The 16,095-nt window shown below is 40.1% G+C and overlaps 1 protein-coding gene across 6 annotated transcripts in view; it reads right to left on the reverse strand.

Annotated features, from left to right (window-relative positions):
- Positions 1–15,170, reverse strand: part of GPRIN3 (GPRIN family member 3) — a 70,329-nt gene extending 55,159 nt beyond the window's left edge. The window contains exon 1 of one of the 6 annotated variants that reach the window (XR_002727112.2): positions 14,506–14,611. The gene's annotated coding sequence lies outside the window, so the exon portion shown is untranslated. The other 5 variants (XR_002727111.2, XM_023195435.2, XM_023195434.3 and 2 more) reach the window with 5 other exon arrangements.
- Positions 15,171–16,095: the final 925 nt, after the last annotated feature.

The following is a 16,095-nucleotide window of genomic DNA, read 5'->3' on the forward strand; positions in this document are numbered from 1 at the left end:
TCCAGTTGGCTACAAGGGAAATTTGTGTGACCTTTGGAAGGTAAAAGTGAAACAACAGCATTCTTCCCTGAAGGTCAGTGTAGTCAACAAGTGCAGCTCACTGACCTCCCAGCTCACCTTGTCCATGTCAGGCAGCATCCAGGCTGCCGGACCTTTGGTTCCCCACAGATCTCCTCTTTTGGTTTCTGGGCCAGGTGCACGAATGGCTTTGCAGTGAAGAGTGCCAGTCCCTTTCAGGCTGTTCAAGTCAGGGTCATTGAGGATGGAGAAGTATGAGTCAAATACAAGTTCCAGTTTATCTTTATGGGTTTCATTCTCTCCTGCAGGTTCTAGTTTGCCCTTCCTCGGCTCTACTTCAAATTCAGCTTTTCTTCCCAATTGCCAGCTCTGCTAACCTATGATGACTTTAGCTCCATACCAGATGTGAAAGCAACTGCAAAGCTCCCACAATTGTGCAAGGTCTAAAACTGAAACTAAATCCATTATTCCATATTACCATAGTAGTTCTGCTTCTCTAAGTGATAGGGATTCCATTAAATCATTTCTATTCAGAATACGTACTGGGTTACAAATATTCTTTTGTGCATGCCTTTCTTTTTTAAAAATGTATGATACTGTCAAATGAAATAGTACTAATGTACTGAGCCTAAGTATGTTATTTTATTCTCTCTTGTTTTGGGAATAGGGACTTGGAATATGCTCTTTCACACAATTCCTCTCGAAACTGGTAAGCTGAGGAATTCGGAGTCTGCTCCATAACCAGAGAGTACAGAAAAACTAACAATTAATTTGAACATCAGTGTAAAAATGAGTTAAAAACTACCTGAGTGAATTAGCTGTTTCTTTGAAATATGTTTTAATGTGACACTTGGAAAGTTATATCACTCATGATGAAATCTAAACATTAACATTTTGATAACAGGCTGGGCATGGTGGCTCACATTTGTAATCTCAGCACTTTGGGAGGCAAAGGTGGGAGGATCAGTTGACACAGGAGTTTAAGACCAGCCTTGCCAACAAAATGAGACCCACCTCCTCTAAGAAAGAAAATTGAAACCAATTTCAGTTAATCAATTTTTATCATAATGTATGTGCATTGAGAATAAACGAATACTGCCATGAAGCATTTCGAACTTTTTACTTAAATTCCTAATGTTTTACATAATTTCTGAAGATTTTATGGTCTTTAAAGGCAGAGATGCATCTTCTCATTTTTACATCCTCCCATACTGGCACACAGATAAGTCCTTATTAAACATCAATTGAACTAAGTAAATAACACATTTCAGCTTCCTGTTTTTTACAAAAAAGAAAAGAGCAGCAGGGTGTGAGCAAACAACCACAACAACTACATCCTCTGATGCTTTTCTCACTATTATATAGAAACTCCAGCAGGAAACCACTGCTATATCCTTTTCACCACTATAGCAAAATCTTATGAATTGCTGGCAAGCATAAAACAGTTCCATTGACACCACATAAACGTTTGTGACAATTTATACTCACCACACTCAAATGCTGTAAAACATCTTAACAATGTTTCTTAAGGACAGATTCCCAAGGAAAAATAATCATATACCTTAACCACGTGTTTGGAGTTTAATTATATGAAAAAGCAATAAACACTATTGAAACTTGATTCCCCTCTCAATGTAGCTGATGTTTACAAAAAGCCCAAAAAACTGACAAGTGTTAAAATTCCTCATATGACTCAGACTTATAAAGATTTCTAACAAAGATGTATTAACAGCTACTCCAAAATAACGAAAGTACTAATTTTTTCCTTTTGTATTCAAAACGACCTAAGAATTAGACATTTCTAGCTATGAAATGTAGAACCCCCTTTTTTCCATTCTCACACATTATGCACTCATATGTATCTCAACATACATTTTAAATTTGTAACATGAGCCTTGATAATGCATTTTATCAATGAAGGGGCCTTCCATTGAAGATCTCTTAGTTGTCCAAGAACTACAAAGACAAGATGATGGCAGAAGTCCAGTCCTTTCGTTCAAGGGCTTTAACTTCAATGTGAAACATAGACAAATATACTCTATTTACCCAGAAGTCAGAGGTCTAGAACCCTGTAGCTTTCTTGCATGCCCACATTACCTAGCCCATAAGCTCTCCCTAGGGTATAGGGCTAAATGACTACATGCGTAAATGAATGAAGGCATACATGCTTGGTGATGATGAAGAGGGGGAGATAAGAAGGGTCGGTTTGGGTTCCAACAACGGCAGAAGGGGCCTAAAATTCAGAAAATAAGCCCATGAATGAAGAAGAAAACAAGCAAGATTTTAAAAAACAAGTGGTGGGGCATCCGAGCTAGAATTGATCTTAGAGATTTCTGGACCAGCCCTCTCATTTCTAGAGAGAACCTGAGGTGCCGTGGGCAATGAAATGACTTCAGGTACCACTCTCAGGGACTGTGACATTTGTGTACCCATTTCATGATTTTAGCCTCATGTGCTTCCTATCTAAACCATTTTTTCTTTTACTCAATTTTCCATTAAATTGACTTTAACTAGTGCACTGGTTGAAAACATTAGCCTTGTCCTAAAAAATAATATCTGAAATTACAGGTTTGATGTATTGGTTATATTATTTTTCATAGCAAAATTTTTTAAAAATATATTTTGAAATGTGTTCTGAACATATTTCTATATTTAAATAAATTCATAAGTATTAAAATCAGAAGGAAGTCTGTAGACTACCTGAGATCCTCTCACAGGTGGCTGCCGGAAATCTGCACTTGGAAAAGCAGTGCCCTCTACTGTGTTACCTCTGGAAACAAAGAGTTTGAATTCTGAAATGACATGAGGTGGCAAAGACATTCCAGAATGATTGAAAGGATCCAATTATAAGACTAATGCCTCTAGGTGACTTCTGTCCATTTTCTTTTACTAGAAAAAAAAACAATTGCTTATTAAGGAACTAAAAACTAAGGCAGAAATCATGGCTTTTTTCAGTTATTGGATTTTCACCTTCCAAATGGGCAGACAGGTATATTCATCCTCCTACCAAGTACCATTAATTCGTTATAACTATAGTTTTAAGAAGGAATTTGTCTCAAATGGGCCTCCTGTGCGTAGATTACCTTTTTTTTTTTTTTTTTAGTATTCCATTTGCAATGAGAACACTTAGCTGTAAGCTATAATAAGGAATCGCTTAACTTTCATAAGTAAATGAATGTCTATGATTAAAACATCAATCACGGAAACACTAGTTCTATAAATAGTTTCTAGGTCCAAAGTCCATAGGCAGTTAAACAAAGACACATGTTTGTTTTTTCTTGTTTGTGTATGTGTGCGTGCGTGTGTATATATGTGTGTGGGTGTGCACGCACATGTGTCATAAGAAAAGCAATTGGTTTTTCTTTTGAGAAACAAAGAAATGTTGTTTGCTGAACACATGTGTTACCTGGTATCTTGATAAAAAGTTATGTTTGCCAATTTTATCACCTATGCAATGCTCTATAAAATTTTAACCTAAAATACCTGTCCTTGAACTCATCCTGTTTTTTTTAATGTCTTATTGCTGATTTAGAAGTTTCACATTTGTTTTTTAAGCAATACAAGATGAAATCCAAGATAGAAGACAGAAGTTCATAAAATCATACTGAGTCCTTACATTTTGACCCACTGTGATTTGCATCACCAACAGAGTCCTGCAGTGCAGCATAGTGGTGAGGCTCATGGCCTTTGAAGTTGGACAGCTGAATTCACACAGCTCTGTTACCATCTGTGGGACTTTGGGCAAGTTATCTATTTCCTCATCTCTAGAATGGGGAATTATTAATGTGCTATTATTTAATAGTACAAACCTCAGAGATTTCTTTAAAGGAGAAGTAGTTTTAGCAAGATGACAGTGGCAGATAAGCCTGAAGAATAAAATTTTGAAGGATTTTTACATATCTATAGTCTAACCCTCACCCATTTCCTTTGGAAAGTAGATGGATATACGTGGATACACGTGTTAGGGTTCTCTTACGCTCTAGAATCAAGATGGCAAAGTGCCTCAAGTGTTTTTTTGTTTGTTTTGTTTTGTTTCTTGTTCCTTCTTTAATGAATTTTAAACCCTCTTCCTGCATGTGTTTAGCTGGTGTTTCATTCTTTTCCACTCATCATCATTAATTCTACAATGGAGGCTCCATTTCTTTTATTTCCCCTACACCACCATTCTCTGCGCTCCAAAGCAAAGGAGGCTCTCCTCCCAGTCGGGGAAAATACACAGAGATGGAATCACTTACTAGGCATTCCAGAGGCATGAATTACCACTTAAACTTCCAAAGATGAAACCCTGGAGAGGGAGACCAATGGAGAGTGGTGAGCACCTCCTCAGGATAAAAAGATAGCAAGAAGGCATGGGGTATTTCACAGAGCAGTTATGTAAACAGCTGGGTATTTACAGTACCATTGGAATGGGTACATTCTCCAATACTGATCTGACTCAAGATCATTCCCCAACAGTGGAAGAGCTTCCTGAGAGTCTAAGCAATTATCTAAAACAGTGGCCCTTAAACAGTCTTAAAATACACTCGTGTATCACAAAGAGTTTATGAGCAATGATAAAGTACCAATGACAGCAAATTATTAAAGTATAATTTAGAGCCGTTTTCTCTAATGAATTATATTAACCTCAAAAATCAAGTTATTGCTATAATAATGTCACTCTCACTCATCTCACTGGCATGTGTGGATATTTTCTTGAATAGGAAAAAAAATGGAAATGAAGTTACACTGAGGTTCTGGTATCCTGAGGAGAAAGAAATTTCTTGTAGTACACAGAGCAGCAGACTCTTAATAAGAATTCTACATCTTATATCTGTTCCATTTTTGTCACTTCTGCTACCCTCTGCTACTTAGTTGTTTTTAACAGAATTAAGTAAAAAATGCACGTGTCTGTGACTTTATTTTCAACAACATTAAGGAAGTGGAGTATGGGAAAGACGTATATTTTTCAAGTTAGCCTGGCAGGGAGGAAAGGAACCCAGGTGTGGCAAGCAGGTGGTGAAGCTGTGAAGAGGAACGGAAATGAAGCTGAATTGCTCAGCATACAGGAAGGATGAAAGAGGTACAGGGCTTCTTGGTTAGGACAGAGGAGGGACCCAGGTTGTTAAGCTACCAGGGGAATTCTCTGAGATCATGACCAGGAAAACAGCTCATTCTAATTTTGTTGAACTACATTTATTACTAAGCTTATTCCCATTATCTGGGAATTAGTTGAGAGTTCAGACTATGTATTATTCAATTTTGAGTCCCTAGCACACAGAACAGGGATACACACACACACACACACACACATAAAGTACTTGACACAGATTTATTAAATGATCCAAAGAATTCACCTTTCTTAAACCAGGGCCTTCTGCCAACCCCATTTCACATTCTATCTCTCACCTCCTAAATAAATTCCTATTTCCAGTTGGAGGAAAGCTTTGATTCAATTTGCAAAGTAAAAGGAGCTGACATGCCCTCAATCCAGTCCAGCTCAGGTTATTAACGTTTCCCCTCCCTCTCGGATACTCAGATTTCATCACTCAAAAGCCACAAACCCCACAGGGAGGATTTTTTAAAAACTTATCATTATAGTTCTAAACATCAAAATAGCCACCAGGGGAATAGCAGAACAGTTTCTTCATAAAAGAACATAAACATTTCAGTGAACTAAATTTGTGTTTTAAATGGCACTTTCAGAAATATAACTTTATCTCTAAGGACTTTTAACACCTATGGTCTATTATATATTATCAATTCATTTTAGGTGACAGGACGCCTGATACTTAAACACGGTCACCATTCTAAAAGGAAATGCCACTCTCTCCAAAGAAAGCGTAGAGTCAGTGTGGCACTGTGTCCTCCGTTAGTTTCGATCGGTACTATTCTCGGCACTGTCTTTAAGTGAAGTTGCTGAAGCACCGGCACTTTAGGATTAATAATTAGATGAGGGGATGTTTTTAGAAATAAAGTAGGAGGCACGAAGTGGGGGTGGTATGCTGCGAAGTGTGCATGAGGAAGGAAAGTGGCAGCAGAAGTTGAGAAGGCATGAGAGATTTCAGAGCGCTATGAAGACAGCTTTCCCTATGGAAGAGATCTGCCTGAGTTTTCCATCTTGTTGCCTCAAAAGGGCATTTGTCTTTGTTTGCAACATGAATAAATCAACCCTGATGCAGTCATCTCATTTTATAGCCATATTAACATAGCACAAGTGGCCAGACTGTGCAGTGATCTGCCTAGCCTCAGAGAGGGGTTGCAAACACTGCCTACTGCAATCAATAACTGAGCATTTCTAGGCTATACAGAAATACAAGCTGGGACACTAGTTGATACTACTCCTGAAAGTTCATCTCAACTGCCAGGCCTGCTAAATAAAATGCAGCATTACTTGAAAGATTGAGATATACTCTGGACTTTCAGGAAGCTATGCAAGTTTGGCCTATATGTTAAAAATTATACATAAGATAAAGATACGGTGCATTTAAAAGTACATAAAGCAATCCAATGTGAGATCTCAGTCATTGGTCTTTATGGTAAAGAAAAAATAAATTACATTATTGTTAAAACTGCTAATATTTTTTATTCACCACTTGTGGTACAGTAAAAAGCAAGCAAGTACACAGATAAAAAACTCTGTTATTCTTTAACAGACTACGTTAACTCAATTTTAATTTATTAAACTTTCATAGACTCTACATATTTTGATATTGTAAAATTTTGAGACCCTCACTATGGTTCATGGGGGTTAACTATATTTGGTGCCATTACCTTTTGGCTTTGTAGACACATCCATTTCGTGAGTATAGTAATAGCATTTTGGAGCTCAATGGTACTTAGAGAACACCTAAGTAGTCCAGACTTTACAGACTCAATACCTACAGGTTTGAGGTAGTAACACAATGAATTGAAGCTGTTAGGCTCAAGAGACTTAAATAAATGCTCAATGTCAGTGAGACATTGAGAAGTGGGGACTACAGCAAAATAATGAAGTAGCATATATATTGCTGTTCAGCTCCAGCCTAGAGAATGTGGGTGAGGGCTTCATTTCTTTTTATATAATAGATCTGATGTTTAAACGCTGGCTTAATTAAAAAATAAATACCTGGAGGTCACAGTTTTCCTGCTGGGCCTACAGACTGCCAATTTTCAATTCTGATTTGGTACGTACATCTCCAAATCTGAGGCCCAGACAGGTAAAGTGAAGTATACCAGGTCTCTCAGATGCTCACAGCAAAGCTTTCTTCTACTCTGAGAATCCACTTGGGTAGACAATCCCTCATGTGAAAGGAGACTGTAAATGCATTTTCACTCACTTAATCAGAGTTCAGCCCCTTACCCTGACAATGATAGACTTCTGCTCTCTGACTGTTTTCAGAACATGTTCGACATGAAAATAAGAACAATCATCCATACCTACTTGTCATAAGCAATTTTTACTCAATTTTTACTATGCAGGTGAAAATTGATGCAGGTGAAAATGAACATGCATTTACTAACTTTAGCCCCGGCTAAAATTTTTACTGGAATTTAGAATTCTTAATTTTAATTAACAATTAAAATTTTAGCTGCTTCATTTTTACCTGCATTTTTCAAGGAGAAATACCTTGTAGAAAAATTCAAAGAAAGGCATGCTTAATTAACAATACGACTAAGTATAAATTTAAGAATCATGATACGTATAAAACAAATTAGAAACAGGTCTTAAGGATTACGAAAGTTTTGCCGCAATCACGGAGCTGTAAGCCATGCTTTGAGTTGATTGAGAAACTAATTTGGAGTGAAGGAATGAGCATTTCAAAGTGATGTCATGGCAAAAGCAGAGAGCAAGCTCCAAGAAAGTGGAACTCACAACGAGTCAAATGTCTGTTGCATTTTTGAACAACAATTTTTTAAAAAAATGTATGCTGAGAAAGCACATTCACATTACAGAGTAAAAAAAATACAAGAAAAACTTCTATGTTATATTCAGCATATCTGTCCTATACAGTCATAATTCAGAATAAAGACACAGAGGCAATGCAAAATTTTGAATCTTGATAATATTTGCAGGCTGTTACATTTTAGAAAAACTGTCAACAAGAATTGAAACAAAAAATGCTCTGATTACTCAGAAAATATAGTTCACACAAACACTTTACTCCCTCAGGCATTTCATTTAACCAAAGTTATACATTATAAAGAAAGAGAGGAGTCTCCCATAGACACAATATGGTTATTTTAATTTTATGCTATTTAGAAACCATTAACAACTGATTTCTGAAAAACAACCAGGAATCTATTAACATAAAGCATCTGATTATTCTTCATAAACCAGATCTCCCACTTGGATGGACTATTTGCAATTCAAGTTTTAAAAAAATTATCTGTAACTCTTTTTTCCTCCAGAAAATTAACAGATGCAAACGTGATTGTCAAAGGAGCTTTGGAGATAGATCTCCGTCTGTCCATTACTTAATTAGCAACAATGCTGAGGTCTCCGGAGATGCCTAACACTGAGTTTTTACTCTCTAGCCTCCAGAATTTTTTTTAGGGTTCTCTTGCTTCTGTAAGAGTCACAAGGCTGTGAATCCTGACTAAACCAATCTTCTAGAGGTGGCTTGGTATCCACACTATTTAGGATCCAAGAATTAAACATTTTAAATGGAATCTGGTGTGTAAGTCCAATAAATTGTCTTGTCTTAGATCACCCAGCTGATCCCCACGATATTTCTGCTACACTAGACCCTTGGGACAGAGAAGAGATCATGGCATTGTCATTTAGGCAGACTTACTGAATTGACTCTCAATTTTGGAGGACGGGGTGCATAGTAACTGATTCTCCTCCCTCACCATGGAGAGGACTCTTGGACGTTGTCTTCAGGTCCTGGTCATTTTCCCCTTAGCCAAGAATTAATGGGGAATTAGAAAGAGGAGTTCTGGATTTTCAGCTTCAGCTCTATTAGTGACTAGAAACAGTTATTAACTTCCTTGGGACTCATCTGTAATCATTTAATTTCTTTGTAAATAAAGGCAGTGGTTTCCAAATCTGGGTACTGGAATCCTTTTGGGACCTTTATAAAAATACAGATTTCTAAGCCCCACCTCCAGATTCAGATTCAGATTAAGGTCATTTATAACTGCCTGGTAATAATTATTGGGGTCCCAGATTATGCTGCTAGCTTCAAAATAAAGCCAATAATTTAATTACTGACATGAACAATTAGAAAGCTGTTACTATGTTGCCAACTCCAATATGCCCAGTTAAAAAGCTGTGGAAACTTTTCTCACTGGCATTCAAGACAGTACGTGATTTAAATTGTAAGAGTATATACATTTTCTCCCTGAAATTCAGTAATTTCAGAATTTCAATCCAAATGCAGACTCTAAATGTTTTTATTATTCCAGACTTGATGCTTATGTGAAAAAAGTTAGTTTATCACTAATTTGAACACGCTGATATGGACAAGAAAGAGGTCCAAGTAATTTTTTTTTTAAAGCAAAGTGCCATATTTGGTTGCACTCCAACTAATTCAAGCAGACGAGTCTCTGACTTAACTGGCACTGTTCTTCTGTTTAAAGGTATAGCTTCATTTAAAAGGGTGTCAGTATCACAAAATTGTTCTATTCCAGAGAAAAGACAGTGAGAGCTGAATGAAGCCCACCAAGAAAATGTTCAGGAACACAAGTAAAGGTTTTCTTCTCTAACTTTTCCTCAGAATAACTGTTTTCCTCAGAATAACTTTTAGGGGACAGCAAAACACAAGAATAAAATGTCTAAAAATGCATACAAATATATTTAAATATCTAACTAAGAAGACGGACAAGTCACAGAGCAACTGACGAAAAGAAAATATGGCAGATGCTGCCCTTCCTTCAGGAGCTCATGGCTACCAAGCGATCTGGTTCATCTTCACAGCCTGTCAGTTCCTCACATGACCACCTCAGCCTTCTGTGCCAACGATTGTAGTTGCATTCTGAGAAATGAAATAATCACCCCACAATGTGGTGTATTTCGTAATGTCAATAGTTCAACAGCAAGATTCAACTGAACAAGGCCTAACCAGTAAATTACTGCAAAATAAATAAAAAGATGGCAGGGAATGGCAGATTTATGATATTATGGCCACTCTGGCTAGATTTTCTTAAAGTAGCAGTATTAGGAAAATAGATCTTAGTCATAAAATAATTAACAACTCAAAAAAGATCAAATATACAGAGACAGAGAATAAAACAGTAATTACCAGGGTGAAAATGGTCAGGGAGGAAAAGGGGACATCCAGGTCAAAGGATACAAAGTAGTAGATATAAAAGATGATGTATATGTTATTTGGTTCCACTACAGACACGTCACCATTTTACTATATAAACACACACACACACACGCACATATAATGTATATATCTTATAACATGTTGTATACCTTAAATATACACAATGAATTTTACTTTTATAAAAAGTAACTCACATAATATTTCAGTCCATCAGAAATTCTACTGCAATTCTCTTCCCCCAACTTGATACTTATTTTTTCTTTTCTTAATGATTCTTCAATATAACTGCCATTACTCCACTCATTCTTTGCTTCCTCCTTCTACAGACACAAAATCAGCACCCCTTCCTCACTGCCCATCCAGATCCACCCGTCTTTTATAAACTAACTCAAGGTTCCCCTCCTCCTTAAAGTCTTTCCAGACTAATTCAGTACCCAAGGATCTTGCTCTTTGACTTTACTGCCATGCAGTCGGTAAACCATAAGTCTTGCCTTCCTCTATCAGGCAATTATGCTATTCAGAATATTGCGGAAAATGCTTGTCTATCAGATCTGTCAGATCTCTTGGTCGGCTCTTGGCATCTTGCAAACTGGGAGCATCTCTTCTTTGTATCACATAAAGCAGGAGCTTTCAGACTTTTTGGAACATAATGTATAATGAGGTATACATTTTACATCACAGTCCATTATGCAGGCGTGCACACATACACACATATATGTATATATATTTAAGGAATTTCACGAACAATACTTACTCTTCTGTTTCACTCTTTTATTTTTCAAAAATAAAAATGCTGATCAGACCCACTAAACTGACTTCACAGTGTGTTGGTTTGAAAAGCACCATTCTTGAAGGGCACTTAATGATTACCACGGGATTACTGTAACTATTTCTCTCATTTAAAAAATAATTTTTAAAAATGTATGTGGCCTTTGGGGTCTCTTTAGCATGTGTTTCTGAGTTACTTGTTTGTTCAGTCTGTTTTTTACACTATCATACGTTTGCCTTTTGGAGTCATCTAGGACATGTAAATACTTAGAATATATACTATTTGTAATTCTTTTCCCCTGAACTCTATTCTCATAAAAGTAAGAATCCTTGAGTTTTTATAACTCATTTCTATAAAATTCAAACCTCTGCTCCCTCATTCTCTCTCTTATTTTTCTAATATGCAAAGTAGGTGGTAGACATTTGTGAATGAAATATTTGAGCCAAAAAGAATTAAGACTTTTCCCCGTTTAAGCAGCCTACTGTAAATTAAGGTAAATACAGTTTTCAGATATTTGAAGAATATAAATTTGGGTAATCTGAATACCATAGATCCTTAAAATGAATACATTCACCTAAGTCACCCTGATAAAATGGTTTACTGGGCTGGGCGCGGTGGCTCAAGCCTGTAATCCCAGCACTTTGGGAGGCCGAGACGGGCGGATCACGAGGTCAGGAGATCGAGACCATCCTGGCTAACACGGTGAAACCCCGTCTCTACTAAAAATACAAAAAAAAAACTAGCCGGGCGAGGTGGCAGGCGCCTGTAGTCCCAGCTACTCCGGAGGCTGAGGCAGGAGAATGGCATAAACCCGGGAGGCAGAGCTTGCAGTGAGCTGAGATCCGGCCACTGCACTCCAGTCCGGGCGACAGAGCGAGACTCTGCCTCAAAAAAAAAAAAAAAAAAATGGTTTACTGACCAGATGAGTTGGCAGGCCTTTTGGACTTCAGTTTGTAGGTGGATCCTGCTGCCCTCTCCATTCTCATCTTGCCATCTTTACATACTTACACTATTTTTCAACCACCTGGAGCTGCGTATTTTCCTTAGTCTCTGCTTATTTTGGTTCCCATGCCAAGAATGTCCTTTCCTCTCCTCTTCACTGGACTAGGTCCTCTCATCTTTCAAGTCCATGGGAAACTCTCCTTATTCTCTCCACCTCTACCCTGGCCTCCATAGCACCCGGTCAGGGCACTCCACCAGCGGTTGCTGGCAGTGTTCCTCCCAAGTTTTGCAGGCTGAGACTATGTCTTGTTTATTCTTCTATTCCACAATCTAGGACCATGTTTAGTCCAGGATTAAATATATGTTGAATGTATCAACATATATTCACGAAAAAGTGAATAAATGAGTGCATAAAGGGCAGGAGCAGCTGCCAATGAAAGAGCTCAAATATGAGCTGTGGCTTCTCTGAGCCCAATATTTTATAATTTTGTGATTCCAGGACCAATATTTCCATGCTTCTTGCAGGCTGCAGATTTTGCGACTGGAAATTCAAACGGTGAAGGATAGCTAGATCTAAATATAGTCTTTTAAGTATGTTGAGGCATAATTAAGAAAATGTTGCAGGAACAAATAATTAAGCATATTGGGCAATTCTTTTGAGGCAATTAAAACACTCAAATTTCAAAACAGCTTGCTGGAATCCAGCCTGTCCTCCAATTGACACTGATCTGACTCATATAATGCTTCAGTCCTCTACTTCCCATGTGAAGCTGATGCACTTGTGATTTTGTCCTAATCATTTTCGTAGGAGTCTAGTTAGTGATTAGGTAAAGGCTCACCACACCACAAAACACTGTACATAGCTCTCCATGAGTTCCTCTGCTGTTTCCAAAATAAATTTCAATCATATAACATCTAGACTTGCAATTGCAATTACTGGATTTTTTTTCTCTTTTGAGTCAATAACCTATTCCCCTGATTAAAGACACACAAAACTTGAAAAGTTAAACACACATAAAAACTTGAAAAATGTTCTTCCTGCTTCTATTTCAAAAGAACATTCTCTAATGCAAACTCCTGTCTTTTGCAGATAGCAGCAGAGATTTTCTGCTTTGGGCTGTGACTCATGTACCTTTATTCCCACAATTGTTACTCAGGGCAGGCCAATGGTGAGCACAATGGGAAAAGAAAGAATAGTTTATAACTGGAAAATAAGCACATACGGGAGAAGCACACTCAAAGCATTATCAAAGTAAAATATGCAGCAGCACCAACAAGAGCAAACAAAAGCCCACGCAGGAGATGTGTAAATATTTCATGAAGCTAAGCCTTAATCAACCCTCTCTCCCAAATCTTGCTGGTGTTGTAAACACTTCAGTTTCTTCCAGTCCCACCATGACCCAGATACCTTGCAAAAACAAAATAAAAACATAGTCCAATGGATCTTTAAACAAATGTGTTGTGAAAATATTTAGATGGCGCATATCCAAGTACTGCTTCAACCCAGAGGAAGAAGACACCTTACTCAAAGGTGGGTGCTTCTTGAGTGACTGCTCGGAGCTCCGTTTCTCCCCTCCCCCTCCAAGCCTTTTGCTCACCTCCTCGGCTGCTTTGTGGACATTCACATCATCTTAACCTTGAACTGTCTACACCCCAAGCGGTGATTTCTCCCAACGCCCCTCCAGCAAGCCCTTGAAACCTGGTCTGGATTCGATGCCTTCCCACCACCCAAATATCACTTCCCAGTGGCATATTAAGTACCTCTCCTTTTTTTCCTCTTTCACTATCCATTGTTGCGTCTGAAATGTTGTTTACATCGTCTCCATCTGCCTGGAGAGCATGAAGATCTTCTGTGTGTGTTGGCTGACAGGCTCCTTCAGATCTCTTCTAAAGCCAATCTTGAAAGAACTGTTTATCACCTCTAGTCTCTACCCTGATTTAATGTGGTTCCAAAGTTCGCCTCTATTAGTGAACAGGTCTCTACAACGATTTCCCTTTATCAACCCCTGCCCGCCCTTCTTCTTCTTTTTGCCTACCTCAAGAAAACCTATATACATACGAATGTATGTATGTATGTATAGGTACGTATGTATACACACACATACATAAATGCATATGTAATATATATTTCTATGGTGTTTTGACCTTAAAGGGGATAAGCATAGGAAAATGAGATAAATGTTACACACACACACACACACACACGCACACCCCATATTCGAATATTCGCAGTGTGCAGACCGGATTGATTATAAATCCCCCTGCCCACGATCAGCAGGCGTCTTCTCCCATTTACCTTCAAAGCCCGGCCTAAGAGAGCAATGACCTTGCAGAGAAATTCATCACCTGCCAGAAACACTGCCCCTCCTAGAGCGCAGGATGGGACGGAGACAAGAGCAACAGGCAAAGGATCCCTGGGCAAAATGTGGGATCGAATCCCTTCCGCATCCCTACAGAGCACACCACCAGGCTCCGGTACCCGGCGCTGGCCGCCGGGCGTAGGTGCGCAGGGGGCGTCTTCTCCCACGGCCGCGGGTCTCCTACCTGGTCTGCCCGGCTCCGCGGCGCGGCGGGGCCACTGCCTGCGCTGTGGCGGGGGCTCCCCGTCGCATATCCCAAGCACCGTCTCTCGGCGCCACACCGATGGCTCCGGCGGGCCCGCGAGCTGAGGTCCTTCTCAGCCCGGTCCCGGAGAGAGCTCCGTGCGTTCAGGAACTGAAATTACTATGCCAAGAGCAGAGGAGGCGCGCAGCAGTCGGGCGGAGACCGAGGGGGCTGCCCCCACCGCGGGGCTGCAGACGCCGCCGCCGCCGCCCCAGCCGGGCGCAGAGCCAGTTTGGAGGTGAGAGTTCACTTGCCCGACTGTTCATCCGTCAGGCCCGGGGTGCACCCATCTGTCCAGCGCTGCCCAGCCTGAGCATCCGCGAGAGGGGTGACAGCTTTGCAGGCGGCGGCGGCGGTGGCAGCAGCAGCGGCGGCAGCAGGAGGCCGAGCTCCGCCCCCTCCAAACCCCCTCCCCCGCCTTCCCGGTCCTGGGGGAAAGTGTTGCAGCCTAGGCTGCTGAGCGCCGGGCCGGAGAGCTGGGAAAGGGCTGGTGGGTTGCGGTTCTGCACCCCTGGAGACCAGAGACAGATGGAAAGTTAAGAAGGGATTAAGGAAGAGGGCTGGGGGCCCAGAGCGATTTACCAGGCATTCTGGCCCTTGCTCCCTCCCACAGGTCACCAGACTCCATGGCTGAGTCTAGACTCTAGCAGAAGGTTTCAAATAAAGCCACGTGCAGTGAAGATCTGAAAGCAAGATCATCCGATGAGTAATATGTTTTGCAAAATGTACAGTATCCTGCGTATTCCGAGAGGCACTGCTGACAGTGTTCCCGTCCCCACCCCTTTCCCCCTACCCCATGGGCTTGGAGGGCTTTATGGGCTTTGGAAATCGTCCCTGTTGAGCAGCTCCAGAATTCTGAATGGATGTTGTTGTATGGTTAGCAGCTGTAGATGGTGCGAAATGATATGATGAAAAGAGCTTCATTATTAACTGGGTATTTGTTGGAAGGCTCTGTGCAAAATGCCTTACATACAGCCTCAGCCTCTTTAATTCTTACTACAACCCATTGAGGTGCCTCACTATGTGGACTAGGAAACAGGCTTAGATGATCTAAACACTTTGCTTGAGGTCACACAGTAGTAACCTGCTCAGCTGGGATTCAAACCAATCCAAAATACATCCTCTCAACTAGTACACAGCACTCACCTAGGGGGTCTTGTTAAAATGCTGATTGTGATCCAATAGGTCTGGGGTAGGGACTGAGGAAACACTTCTTTAGTTTCTTTCTTTCTTTCTTTTTTTTTTTTTTTTTTGAGACGGAGACTCACTCTGTCTCCTAGGCTGGAGTGCAGTGGCACGATCTCGGCTCACTGCAAGCTCTGCCTCCCGGGGTCAAGCGATTCTCCTGCCTCAGTCTCCCAAGTAGCTGGGATTACAGGCGCCCACCATCACGCCCGGCTACTTTTTGTATTTTTAGTAGAGACAGGGTTTCTCCACGTTGGCCAGGCTGGTCTGGAACTCCTGACCTCAGGTGATCTCCCCGCCTCGGCCTCCCAAAGTGCTGGAATTACAGGCGTGAGCCACACCCAG

Source organism: Piliocolobus tephrosceles, chromosome 3, assembly GCF_002776525.5.
Source record: "Piliocolobus tephrosceles isolate RC106 chromosome 3, ASM277652v3, whole genome shotgun sequence".
Taxonomy (NCBI): Eukaryota; Metazoa; Chordata; class Mammalia; order Primates; family Cercopithecidae; genus Piliocolobus; species Piliocolobus tephrosceles.